This window comes from Erinaceus europaeus, chromosome 10 (assembly GCF_950295315.1).
Source record: "Erinaceus europaeus chromosome 10, mEriEur2.1, whole genome shotgun sequence".
Lineage (NCBI taxonomy): Eukaryota > Metazoa > Chordata > Mammalia > Eulipotyphla > Erinaceidae > Erinaceus > Erinaceus europaeus.
In genome coordinates this window covers 95,959,321-95,972,134 of record NC_080171.1, presented here as the reverse complement: position 1 = coordinate 95,972,134, position 12,814 = coordinate 95,959,321, and the positions used below count along the sequence as shown (strand labels likewise).

General features: G+C 47.6%; 1 protein-coding gene across 1 annotated transcript in view; it reads right to left on the bottom strand.

Annotated features, from left to right (window-relative positions):
* LHX2 (LIM homeobox 2) overlaps nt 1-11,224 on the bottom strand; it is a 33,934-nt gene extending 22,710 nt beyond the window's left edge. The window contains exon 1 of the mRNA XM_060200158.1: nt 10,439-11,224. The gene's annotated coding sequence lies outside the window, so the exon portion shown is untranslated. The remainder of the gene's footprint in view (nt 1-10,438) is intronic.
* Nucleotides 11,225-12,814: the final 1,590 nt, after the last annotated feature.

Here is a 12,814-nt window from a genome sequence, read left to right as displayed (position 1 = left end):
TTAACCTGTTTCTGATTTTACAGTGGGGACAAAGAAGACTTCATTCATACAAGATATAATGAATGATGGGATGTAAAATGTCTGGAAGGTAATAAGTACCAAGCAAGCCTCTCATCATTCCATTTCCCTCTCCACCTCTCTCCTACTAAAGTCTTTCCCACTTCAGACACATTGGACACCACTAGGTTATTGAAGACCATAGGCTGTAGATACCTGCGAAGTGTGTCAGTCTATAGATAGATAAATCTATCCTGCCTCCTATATCAACTACATGTCCATGGACTACCAAAGTGGCCTGGTAAATCCCACTGCCATTCCAGCCCCCAGACCTCAGACTTAACCTAGAATCTCTCTAGATGTGTGGTGGAGTGGGGTTTAGGAACTAAAAAGGGACTGTAGAGAAAGGGGGAAAAATAAAACTGAGCAAGTAAGATAGAGTCTCATCTCCCAGGTCTTTTGCAGAAGGGTAGGGGTGTCAATCTAACCTGGATCTTTTCAATGTATGCTATAAGACACAGAGTTTAGGCACCAAGCCACACTTTCCTCATGCAATTCATAACTTTCAGACATAAATGAGTGCTTACAATGCCTAAGCACATACACTCATGTTCCACATGTGAAAACAGACCTTCATCTGTTAGCAAAATACAGATAGTGCAAATACACATTTGGACAGATATGCTCCGGTCTCCACATGGAGATATCAGATAAAAGGGTCAAGTGCCAGACAAAAGGATGTATCTGCAATGCAATAAAATATTATAAGTGTAATTGCATGTTCAGGCAATTCTGCTGAAATCCCTATGTGTGCTTCTACACCATCATATTTTGTGTGTTTGCAAAAAAAAAAAAAAAGAGCTCCTGAAGTTACTAGTATGCACAAGTACACACACTACACGTGCACAAATGTCCCAATTCCAGGAAAGGACCACAAGTCCAAAGACGCGCCTGCGCGAGAATTCACACAGACCCTAGATTAGGCTTCTGCACACTGCTGACGCCCAGGCACGCCAACGCCTACAACCAACGTACAAGCATGTTTTACTGGCACATCTGGGGCCTTTTCTTTCAAAGAAAGTAGGGGATGGAAATTTAACTTGAGAGTCACCATGGTTCATCTGGAGGTCGCCCAAGGGGTAGGGGGAAAAGAAACTGTAACAAGGTTAGAGTATCTGTCACTGTGGTTCTGAACCAGGCTGGATGGATACAGAACATCCACCTTCCAGAACTCTAGCGCGGGGGTGGGGGGTTAGGAGGGGAGGAGGCACTCACTAAGTCTTGTCACAAGTTTCCGAAGAAACGTGGAAACACACTCTGCAGCTTTTAGCTCCCGCCTCGCGCCCCCGTATGTGTAAGAACATGATTTCTGCGCCACCTCATCTCAGACCACCAGTTCACACCCAACCGCTGAGGGAGCGCAGCTTCCCTCAATCAGGACTCCCGCCGGGTGCGCACGGCGTAAACCCCAGTGGAAGTCTGGAGCGCGCTCTCGGCCGCTGGAGGCTCAAACGCATCTCCCGCTGCGGGGTGAATCTGGGCAGCTCCGTCCAGGTTTAGAAGCCAGTAACTTTACTGATCACCCCGCCCCCTTCGGCGGGGAGACGTGGCACCACGCACAAGCTCTGAGTCCAGTCCGCCGAGACTACACTAGGAGAGGGGAAGGTTGTAAACACACATCCTAACGCTTGAGTGGCATTTACGCGGAGTGAGAAGGGCAGCCCCAGGGAAGGTGGGAGGTGGGGGGAGCTGGCACCCGTAGGTACTCCGAACGCTCCGAGGCGCCGGAAGCGGCGCCCTCCCCCCCCCCCCCAAGGAGACCAGAATCCTCAAGTCCCTGGAACCTGCTTTTTTGTGGGAGGTGACAGGTGAACGGAATCCAGGTCTGGCTCCAGGTCTGGCTACTCTCGCCGCTGCATGCCTCCCCACCATCTGCTTGCTCGCAGACTAGCAGACCCAGCGCATAATGAGGTAGCAGCCTCCAGTCGGCCACCGTGACTAACTCAGAACAAAAGCGCTCCCTCCACGCCTCTTCCAACAAAAGGGCCACCAGCCCCGGCGCTCCCCGAAGGCTGCGGGGCTCCCGGCTGCCGGCTGCAATGCTGCTGCGCACAAACTTCCCGGGGCTGCAGGCGCCACCGCGCCCGCCCGGGCCGAGCAAGGAGGAAGCACTTGCCGCCCAGAAAAAGTGAGGCCAGGCCGGGCGGGGACGCGAGGGAGGGAGCCGCGGAAGGAGAGTGATTGATCAGCGCTGGGTTCCCCGCGCTCTGTTCCGTTATTAGTGGCGGCCAAAACAGGGCCACGCAATAACCTCGGAATCGCCAACTAATTGACGCTGCAGGCAACTACTTCATTGTGCGCGCTGGTTTTATGTCTTCATAGCCGGTGATTGACAAGGTGTAATTAGTCATCTCACTCGGTGATAAACATGGGCACCCTCCTCCCGCGGCATCAGGCCGTGTGTACCAGCAGAGGAAGCGATACTTGACGCTGATATACCATTAAATCAAAATGAAGACGTTCAGAAGTGTGTGTTTGCTGTGACGCTCTGATGGTTTATTTCTCAAATACGGCACCAACAGATTTACTTGATTTGCAAGTTAACTACAACATTAACTGGTTTTATTTATTTTGCCTCTTCCTTCCTCTTCCTAGGCAGGGATGTTGCTCTTGGAGAATGTGAAGACAGTTTGCTTCTTGACAAGCGAGCGAGCCGGCGCCCAGAATTTTGCAGCCTTTCTGAGTCTCCCCAGAGGGAAAGACGGGCAGAGAAAACGCCGGATTTGGGAGCCACCAGGGAAGGATTCTGTACAGGGGGAGCAGCTCTATAGGCCTCAGATTGGCCTGCCTGCCTCTCCCCTCCCCCCAATAAGGCCAGCCCTGGGGCTTTTAGGACAATGTTGGGGGCTGGGGCTGGGGCTTGGGCTGGGACTGGGGCTGGGGAATGCCTCTTGGATGTTAACTGCAGAAAAGAAAGAGGCAAAAAGCTGTGTTTCTTTTCTGCCTTAAAGCAGAAAGAACCATGTTCTTAAAGCTATAGTATGGGCTTGCAGACACAAGGTTAGTTGCTTGATTTGTTCCCAGAGAAAAGTATAACATCTGTCCTTCAGGTTGCCCCATTCAGCAAATTATACCCTTGCTCACCAAAAATGGGCTGTGCTGAGGAGAAAGAGATGCAAGCTAAGGAAAAGAGAGAAAGAGAGCGAGAGCGAGAGCGAGAGCGAGAGAGAGAGAGAGAGAGAGAGAGCGGGCTGTCATTCCTACAGGAAGATGCTACTAAAGGTAGTAGTTACACATTCTAGAAACCTGGAGGTTGAAATTTTAGGAGGGTGGGAGTGTTGCTGTTTTGGAACCATTGCTATAGTCTGACGTGGCCTTAATTCTAGTTAAAGAATGACTGGCAGTCATCTGAAAGCCCACTCCCAAGATATCATATACCCTCCCCCCCAACCCCAGCAATGTATGCTTCCTGTACCTTTCCTCTTTTCCCTAATCTCCCTCTTGTTTGTAGAGCCCAGGAATGGTGATTTCTTGCTACTGCACAGGAAGGTAGGATTGTATATATTTCCAATAAAAGATGGTGTCTAGAGGGAGGTGGTAGAAAACCCCTATATCTTCAGTGAAGAAGGACCTTCCTCCCCTTCCCAGGTCTAGTAGTCTCTTTCTGAAAAGGATGAAGTGTTTTACATTGGCGTGAGGGGCTATCAGCACCAAGTCAGCTCAGGCATGGCTACCTCTTTATGAAATCAACTCATTGCTGTAGTCACACCATACAGAAAATCTGCTGGATGCCACCATGGACAGTAAATGTTAGTGGAACCTTAGTTGTTTAGAAAAGCCCCACACCTGCAGATAGATATATTATTTGGCCCATCCCAGCCAGAAAGGAGACCACTTCCTCCTCCTCTTCTCCCTGCAGTGATCTGAACAATTCAGAAAGCACCTCCCAGGGTGTCAGCAGAGCTGGTTGGGGAGCTAACCAGGGCCCTCTCTCTGGGGCCCTGTTAAATGCACTGAACTTAAAATGAAACACGAAGTGTGAATTTCAGGTTTGAACATGATGCATCAGAAATTGTGGAGGTTGGCAGCCCTTTCCCTATCTCCTGCCTTTTGGTAGCAGGTATTAATATTGTATTAAATGTTATAAGAAAGTAAGAGCTGTGGAAAGGAATGTGCTCAAATGCAATTTTGTATTATGTCTGTGATTATGATTCCAGATGTAGAAATTCCCTGTGGAGGAAAATGAGGGGCTGTTGGCATGTGACATGTGTTTTAAGGTGTTTGGCAGTGTTTCTCAAAGTGGTGACAAAATGTTCAATTTTATTCACAGGGAATCGGCAAAAGAAATGTGAATATTAGGTCAGATTGCTCAGTTCAGCAAAAAGATTTACCGTCTATTGATTAGGGCAGGGAAATTTTGTTTCTGGGTCCTACTTAAAGCATATTGTCGACAAGGTATATTTCAGATGAGATTATTCTTAATTAACAATTGTGACAAAATACACAATAGTTAATTGCATCTCCCACCTACTAATTTCCATGTGAAGATGTAAATTACCCTGAAAAAGAGAGAGAGAGAGAGAGAGAATATTGCAACAAAATGTCAATTTAGCTTTAGTTGATATAACTACAGTCACTTCTTAAGGGTAATATATATCACAGAAAACTACCCAGATCAAGAGGGGCCCATTCCACTAGTTTTGCTAGTTTGGTGGCTTTTTAGGTTGAAGCACAATATAGCAGTGATAAATTTCCTCACAGAGAGAGTCACATTTTGCTGAATAGAGAATCATGAATATTTTGTATGAGAAAATGTGAGGAGGGCAGAGGAAGCAACTGAACTTTTGACTAGCTGACAACTTTTCTATCTACATACTTATGAGGCTAGAAAGATTTCTTACCATAATCTGTCTTCACTCAAAGACATCTCTAACAGCAAGACATCCCTAAAACCTATTTTTAAGCAAAAGTTTCCTCATAAACCTTTTATGAGCTTTGCATACACAAATCGAAGCAGGTACTCAGTCAGCTCCTACTAAACTGGAGGTAAGTAAGCATTCCTCAGAGCATAGTGAGGGGTTTGGGGCTAAAGATGCTGGACTTGGTTCCTCCCTGGGTCCCCAATCAGAGAACAAGAGTTTTTCTGGAGGCAAACTCACATTACCCCATCTCTATCACACCCAGTTTGTCTCTCAGCCCAGCTCACAAAGCCCACACAAAAGCAGCCCCAGCTTTTCCTTAATCCAGCCTAAAGAATGTTGATTTTGGCTTCCCAGTTGCTGGCACTATTTTACCATCACAAAACATACTAAGCTTCCAGCACATATTATACCTTCCTGGGAACTAAGGAGGTTCCTCCCCTAGGAGGAGGTGTAGGATGTGGTGCATTTCTGAGGGGAACAGCTAGGCTGCAGGGATGAGAGCTCACCATCTCTCACCCCAGTCCAATTCTCCAATGACCAAATTTGCACATCTCCACTACTGTCTGGGAAGCTGGAATTGTCTTTTTAGGTGAGGAACGAATCTTTTTCCACATATGCTTCAGCTGAAACCCAGCCCCTTGTGCCCCCTCCATTTTTATTCTTCCATTAATTAAAACAAGTTATGTCCCATCGATTATATTTGCATGAATGAAAATCATTAGGGGGAACTTGCAGGTATATGGGAAATACTGTTAGCATAAGTATTCACACTTTGATTTCCTATAGACTCATTTTCTCAGACATAATGATATTCAAACAAAACAAAAACAAAATCTCCTGACACTTTACAACAAAGCATGTAGACTAGTGGTAATGAGCTTGTGCCCATCTCTCTTGCAGGAAAAACATGTTCAGATGGCTCTATTTTAGATTTGAATTGTACTGTCTGATAAAAGATTGTAGAGAGTAAAGACAAATACTGATAAGATACCAGACCCAGGTTTTTAATCTGTGCTTGTTCTAAATCATATGGGATCATCTAGCTTTACTCTTAAGCTACCTTGTCAGTCTTACATTAAAAAAAAAAAAAAAAAAGGCAGGGTGCAATCAGTACTACTATTTGGAATTTTCCAGCTAGGTGTCCATTTCAGCTTGCATCTCCATTTCTGGGGGCTGCCATAATTAGAGCGATCTATTTTGCATTTACTTCTTTTTGCAAGCACTACATTATTCACTCTTTCCTGTGCTTATTAAACAGTGCCACCTGCACCAAATTCAACAAAGCTCTTCCATCAGTCAGCCCAGCTAAGGATCCCGGATCATATATTATCATTAATTGAAGCTCAATTGAATAGTTGATGATAGAGTCATGAGCAAAAGCAACACATTTTGTAAGACCTGTTTATAAAAATGTTTTAAGCAAAAAAAAAAAATTGTATGTCTCAAATTGTCATCTTTTACAAACTCATTTCTTCTCTCTGTGTAGTAAATCAAGCAGCAATTAACAAGTCTTTTAATTAATGAACTATTCCCTGTATGTTACCAAGGTGTCTCCAGCACAAATGTCCTCCTTCATAAGGTACCAGCAAATGCAGTCAATATTTTGTCACCCAAAGTCTTAGAAGCTGACTACCTCGATAGCCCTTATGCTATAAAAAGGATCTAAAGAACCAGAGACAAGGCTGAGAAATAAATGACAATTTTCAGGAAACTAGCCATGGGTAGTCTGAATCCAGAGAGAGGGAGTAGCAAAAGGAAGGGATTCAGAGATAAAGAGGAAACAGAAAATGACATATATAGGTATTAATGGTTAGAGAAAGGTATATAAAAGTTTCTAACAATGAAGAGATCATTTCTGAGCTGAAGCTAGATTATAACACACTCTTTCCATCTAAAAGTTGGTGATTTATACATCTTAAAGTGCCTCAACCCTCACTATGCCTTGTTGTTCTTTTAAAAAGCTTCCTGCTTTGTTCAAAATACTGCTTATCTTTGGCATTGTCAACAGCTCTGCATCTGGGAGAGATTAATTAAATGATAGGTCAGACACAATGAGGTGAAAGGGCATGTCTACCCAATCAGTACTGATTCATCCATTTCTAGGTGGATCAACTTTTTTGAGGTATGACAATTTCAGTTCCATTTCCAGAGAGGATTTATCAATAGACATATATAAGATCCCCCCAATAAGGGACTCTTAATTGGAAAAGATTTTTCTGCAAGTAGAAACATCTAAAATCTCCACACTCTGTCTTCTTAACCAAAACATAACTATAAATTGTCAGTGTGCTTAAGTTTCAGTAATCTGGGTTAAGACTGATTCTCTTGAACATGATCCTTCTACAAAATAACTAATTGGATGATCACAAATAAGATTGCCAAAGAACACAATTAAATTTTTCAAATTCACTCTCTCACCCCTTCCCAACTGTTTCTCATTGCCCCCTTTGAAAATGGGGGGGGGGAAGAGTGAGAGAAGGAGAGAGGGAGGGAGGGAGAGAGAGAGGATATGAAAGAAAATAAAAATAAAAACAAAAACCCAGAGGTTTTCTAGGTGTCAACTGAAAATTTCCAGCCCAATTATAGGTTATCTTTGAATCTCCATCCTCACACTCTCTACACCTATCTAAATAGATCTTTAGATTAGTGAGAAATTAGTTAATTGGAAAAGGCCATGTGGTCCTTCCCTCTGCTCCTAACCAGGAGGATTTTAAGGACCTTAGACTCTACTCCCAGAAAGGACACCTTCCTCATATCTTTGCCATCAGTAGAGGTTGAAATTGTGGCTGCTTCTGTATGTGTGTGGGTGGGGAGCTGGGGTGTATGACAGACAGAAACTGAAAAAGACAAGAGAGACATAAACTGGCCAGCCTGTGGACAAGGCTCAAACAAAGTGACTGTTTTGGGTAGATCCGAAACATTTGGAATATTTTTACTCTATAGTTAATATACAAAGGTTTATATTTTCCAAGGTGTTTCTTGTTTGAAGGGAAAGTAGACAATGGTGTGAGTTTGTTGTAATTAACCAGCCATTTCCCTTCTCCAAAGAAATGTAGAAGGCCAGTTTCTTAACTGCCCAATTTTTAAAAATCACCTGGGATCTATCTATATTTATAAAACCAAACAGAAATACTTAACAGCCTGATCAATAGCCATTGACCGTCAGTGCACCTCACACCCTAACATGCACAGCTTGATCATGTATATTTGATCATTGGGAAATTCAAAGCATCTTGTAGCAGAATATCACGCTTCCAATAATATAGCCTGCATTTTCTGCCCCATCTCCTATATATGGATACTTCTATCCATATAGATATATGGATACTTCTATCCATATATCTATTTATCTACACACACACACACACACACACACACACACACACACCTCTCCTTTCCTGGAGAATTTATTACTTATATATTTGATAAAGAACAAAGTAATTAACTGCTAGGCTGTACATCTGGGTAGCACTTCATATACATTGCAATAATAAAACACTTTTCCCCCATTTTAGCAGAAGAAAGGCTAGTCCTGCCCACAGATTCAGAGGACCCAAGAGTCTCCATCTGTAAAGCCCCCTTGTTATAAATCCTGCCTCTCTCTTAAGTGATGGCATGCACAACTTGCACCAAATTTATCTATACAAAGGCATCATTGGAAAAGCTTGCCCCACTCAGAGTTTCTGCTAGTGGGGCATTGAAGTAGATATAGCTGATTTCTTCCTCCTTAGCCTGCTTGACAGTAAAAGAGGCCAAGAGTCTAAAGAAATAGTTCTGGGAAGGACAACAGGTAGAAAAGGTGTATTGGGGAGGGGAGTGTCTCCAGGGCTGATGTCCTGATCACATTCCACTTAGTTCTGTATCCCCCACTCCCACCCTACTCCCATTAGGGAGCTGACCCTACAGACTTTCTGACCTGGGGCCAAAAGGCTGGTTCTAAGTTTCTCCATCAGGTATACAGGATCTGTCCAAATCACTCCAAATGTCCAACTAGAGGAATACCAGCTGGCAAGTCTGCTCAAAGCCCCCAGAGTAGTCTTTCTAACCCCAACCCTAGAGTCTGTACCCTCCACCCCCACCCCCCAGTTAGTAGAAAAAATTACCTGCAGAACCTCCCATTTCAGGAGTCCCCTGCTCTGTATTCCAAACTGTTCCCAGGGCAAAATTACGCAGGGTTCTTCCTTCTAAAGCAGCAGCATCTGGGCTGAGGCTCCCTCCTTTATACAAGGGAGGAGACTTCATATGATAATACATGTAATATGATATGGAATGACAGAATGCATGACAGTTGCCCATAATACGGAGAAGTCAGTCAAAGGACAGAGGGGACATTTGGATAATTACCATCCATTGGCTAGTCAATCACGCGAACAGAGAGAAACTGCACAAAACCCACAATGGAGTTGGGAAACAAAAGAGACCCGAGCCAGACTCAGGATTAACCGGTCTAAAGCGATCTAAATGCTTTTGTATCTGAAGAACTGAGGCTCCCCGGTTACCCCCCTTCCCAATCCCAGGGAACTAATTGCGGGGATCAGAGTTAAAGCCCTCTCCCTCCTTTCCCTTTTCTCTTTGTAGACTGCTCACCACGCAGAAAGAGGGGAAAATGATTTCTCTCCACGTTCATTAAACTATTTTAAAGTTAAAGGGGGTGGGGAAGGGAGGCTCAATGTGTCCCCTGAGCCCAGAAACTGGGACCCTTCAGCCGGGGGAGTGTCTGGGATAGTCTCAGTGGGCCTCCAGTCTTTGTTTCCGGAGTGAGATCTTTCCTCCTTGCCCAGTCCACCTAGGCTGAGGTTGGGGTTGCGTAGCTGCCCTCTGCTTGGCAGTTGCCATGGATGACTTGCACCCTGTTTGGGAGGTGAGGGGACCCCATAGGTGGCTCGTGCACTAGAAAAACGCAAGGTCCACGGCTAGTTGAAAACTCAAACTGAGTCCCTACACTCAGGGTTCAGTGAGTGAGTGGGGGGAGGTGACTGAGAAGAGGGACTAGTCTTCAAAACCGGAGAGCAAAAGGGAGGCTGTGAATCTTGAGAAGAGAGAATCTCCTTCTAAAATGGGGAGTGAGAAAGAGGAAGAAAATCCTTCTAAACTGGGTTAGGGAGAGAATATGCTTAATTGGGGGAAAAGAATTGTTAAGAGAATCTTTCTGTCTGAGAAAGAGGCAAAGAGGTGATTCCTCAAAAGAGACCGGGGGAAATGGTCCTATCAATGTTGAGAGATTCAGAGGAAGGCGAGGGAGGAAGAGAATTCCTAAAAAGATAAAAAGAAGAGAAATGGACAGAGCGAGACCCCTGGTCTCAGAACGGAAGAACCGGTAAATAACTACCTTCACTCAATCCCCACAGGGTCCTCCCTGTCCGGCTGTTACTCGCCCAAAGCTCCCCGGCCCCGCAGGGCTCTCGTGGGCGCGTCCCCGGCTCGGAGGACTGGGTAGTGCGGGGTTTCGGTCCGCTGGAGACCGCTGAGTCCCTGTCCGCTCCCCCAGCACCCTAGGGCGAGGGGACTGGGCTCCTTACCTTTCCGAGTCCTCCGCAGCGGGTGTAGCTGGTTCTGCGGGCACCCCCGGGCCAGGGCCCGGGTGTGGGGGGCGGCGGTGCGGGACTGGGGGCGAGCGGCAGGGTGAGGGCTGGGAGGGCTGGCACAGTGCCCAGAGGGGGCGACGGGGCACTTGGCAGCCCTAGGGCGTGCGGGTGAAGCCGGCCGGACCAGAGGAAGTGCGAGGTGTGGGGGCCCGGGCAGGGGCGCGGGGGCCGGGGCGGGGGGTCGGGGGGCTTGGTTAGCTGGCCGGCGGGGCGCTCCAGCCTGCGAGGCGGCCCCGGAGCGGGCGAGGCGCGGGGAGGGAGGCCCGGGAAGCCGAGGCTGGGGCGCGCGGATCACAGGGGCTGCTGTGTCGCCTCGGCTGACAAATCAATCAGGCCCGGCGAGTGGGGGGGCTGCCACAGTCGCGGCGGCGCTCGCGGGCCCCCGGCTTGCCCCGCGCTGCCAGCTGACGGCCGCCTGCAGCGGGCGCGGGCCGCGCGTCGCGGGCTTGGCTGCGGTCATTAGGCTGCGGGTGAGTGTGGCCGGGCGGGGCGGCGGCGGCGGCGGGGGAGCGCGGGCCGGGCGGGGGACGGCCCCAAAGGCCCCCTGCCTCCCGGTGCACCCGCCGTCCCGCGCCGGCTCCGCACGCTCCTCGCCCCCCGCCCACTCCTGCAACTCCAGCCCTGCCACTGGCCCCCTCCGCCGGTCCGCCTGTCCCTCTAGCTCTGCCCCACTCTGTCTCTCTGCATCTCCAGGTCTCTGGCGCGTTTCAATGCTCTTTCCCTCCCTTCGGTCCCCAGCTCTCTCACTCACTGCGCCGGGTTCTCTCCAACTCTGTGATGCCCACACTCTTACCCCTCTCTCACCATTTCTCCCTCTCTCTTGCTTCTCTCTAACCCCCTCCCTCTCTTTACTCAGAAGGACCCCTCCCTCTCTTCCTTGGTGAGGCAACTCCGGAATCCAGTTTCAATCATTCCTCCACACGGAGACCTCGCACAAATCACTTCTTTCCTCTCAGATGCGGGTTCCTCACCCCTCCCTGAAGGGTGTTCATGAGCTGCTCTTGGCCCCATGCATGGGGGTACAGGCAAGAGGTGCTCAGAGCCTCTGGTTCACACTCTTGAGTTTAATGCTTACTCAAAGACTGCAGCTGCGATAAGATGACAACTGCCTGGTCATCGGGACTCACTGGGTGTCCCTCTTACCAGCCTGGAGAGCCAGGGCAAGTGACAGGCTACTCTAGCCCAGAAATCAAGGCGGTCTCATTTGGGGGTGCCTAAAGTCCCTGCTGAGAAGCAGCTGTGGTACCTGCCCTCCCCAAGGCAAATCCCAGAGCTAGCTCCTCCCTCTCAGGTCCTGTCACCTGTTGTCACCTGCTGGCTTTTCCCTCGATGACCTCAAGCAAAAGGGACAATACTCTCTCCTGTCCGTAGACTCAAGCAGAAGAAAGATATTTTTTTCCTCCCTGGTTCCTCCCTCCACATACACTGTTAATGACTTTTAAGTGTCAAAGATAATTCCAGGGTGGAGTGTAACTTCAGATTCAGAAAGATGTGGGTTCAAGACCAATGACTTAGTAAAGAGTCTTGAAAGAGTCCCAATACTCTGTATTTCAGTTTTCTCATCTGTAACATGGACGCAATACCACCTCCCTTTTAAGGGTTATGGTTAAGATTATCCACGGTTTGTATAAAGCACCCACCCTGTGGAAGATGATTACTTCTGTCCAGTTTTTATTCAACAAATATGGAATAAGTCCTTGTTGTCTTTGCTTTTTGCTGGGCACTGAGAATACAGCAATTCACAGAGGAGGTGTGGTCTTTGTCTTCTTGCAACTTGCATCCTAGCTGGAGAAACAGACTGTGAACAGCAATTCTATAATTATCTCATGACAGTTGTACAAGTGCCATGGAGCCTAGAGTGCAATAAGATTAAGCATCCAGGGAAACTGACCTCGGCTGGGGTTCTAGAAAGGGTTTTTCTTAGGGTGTAGTGAGTGGCATAGAAGCTGAAACTGAAAGTTAGCTGGAGGGATAGGATTGCAGCTGGCAGAGGTTGAGAAGAAAGGTGTTGTGGAGCAAGGAGACTGGAAGGAGCCTGGTCTGTAAGGTCAGTGTAGTTGGAGTCTGAGGAAAGGAACCAGGCGGAAATGAAGCTGGAGAGTGGGCGGAGTCAGGTGTGAAGAGGGAGGAGACTGCGAGGAAGAATCCAGATCTCTGCAGACACCTGGGGACCTCAATCCTGATTTCCCCTTTCTGTTACCATGCCTGTCCTTTGTCTCTAGTCCTTCTTGGGTGGCATCATCCCTTACTCTCCCCTATCCCTCTCCTGTCCAGCCCATAGTGCCACTATCGGCTTTGGCATCTGTGCTT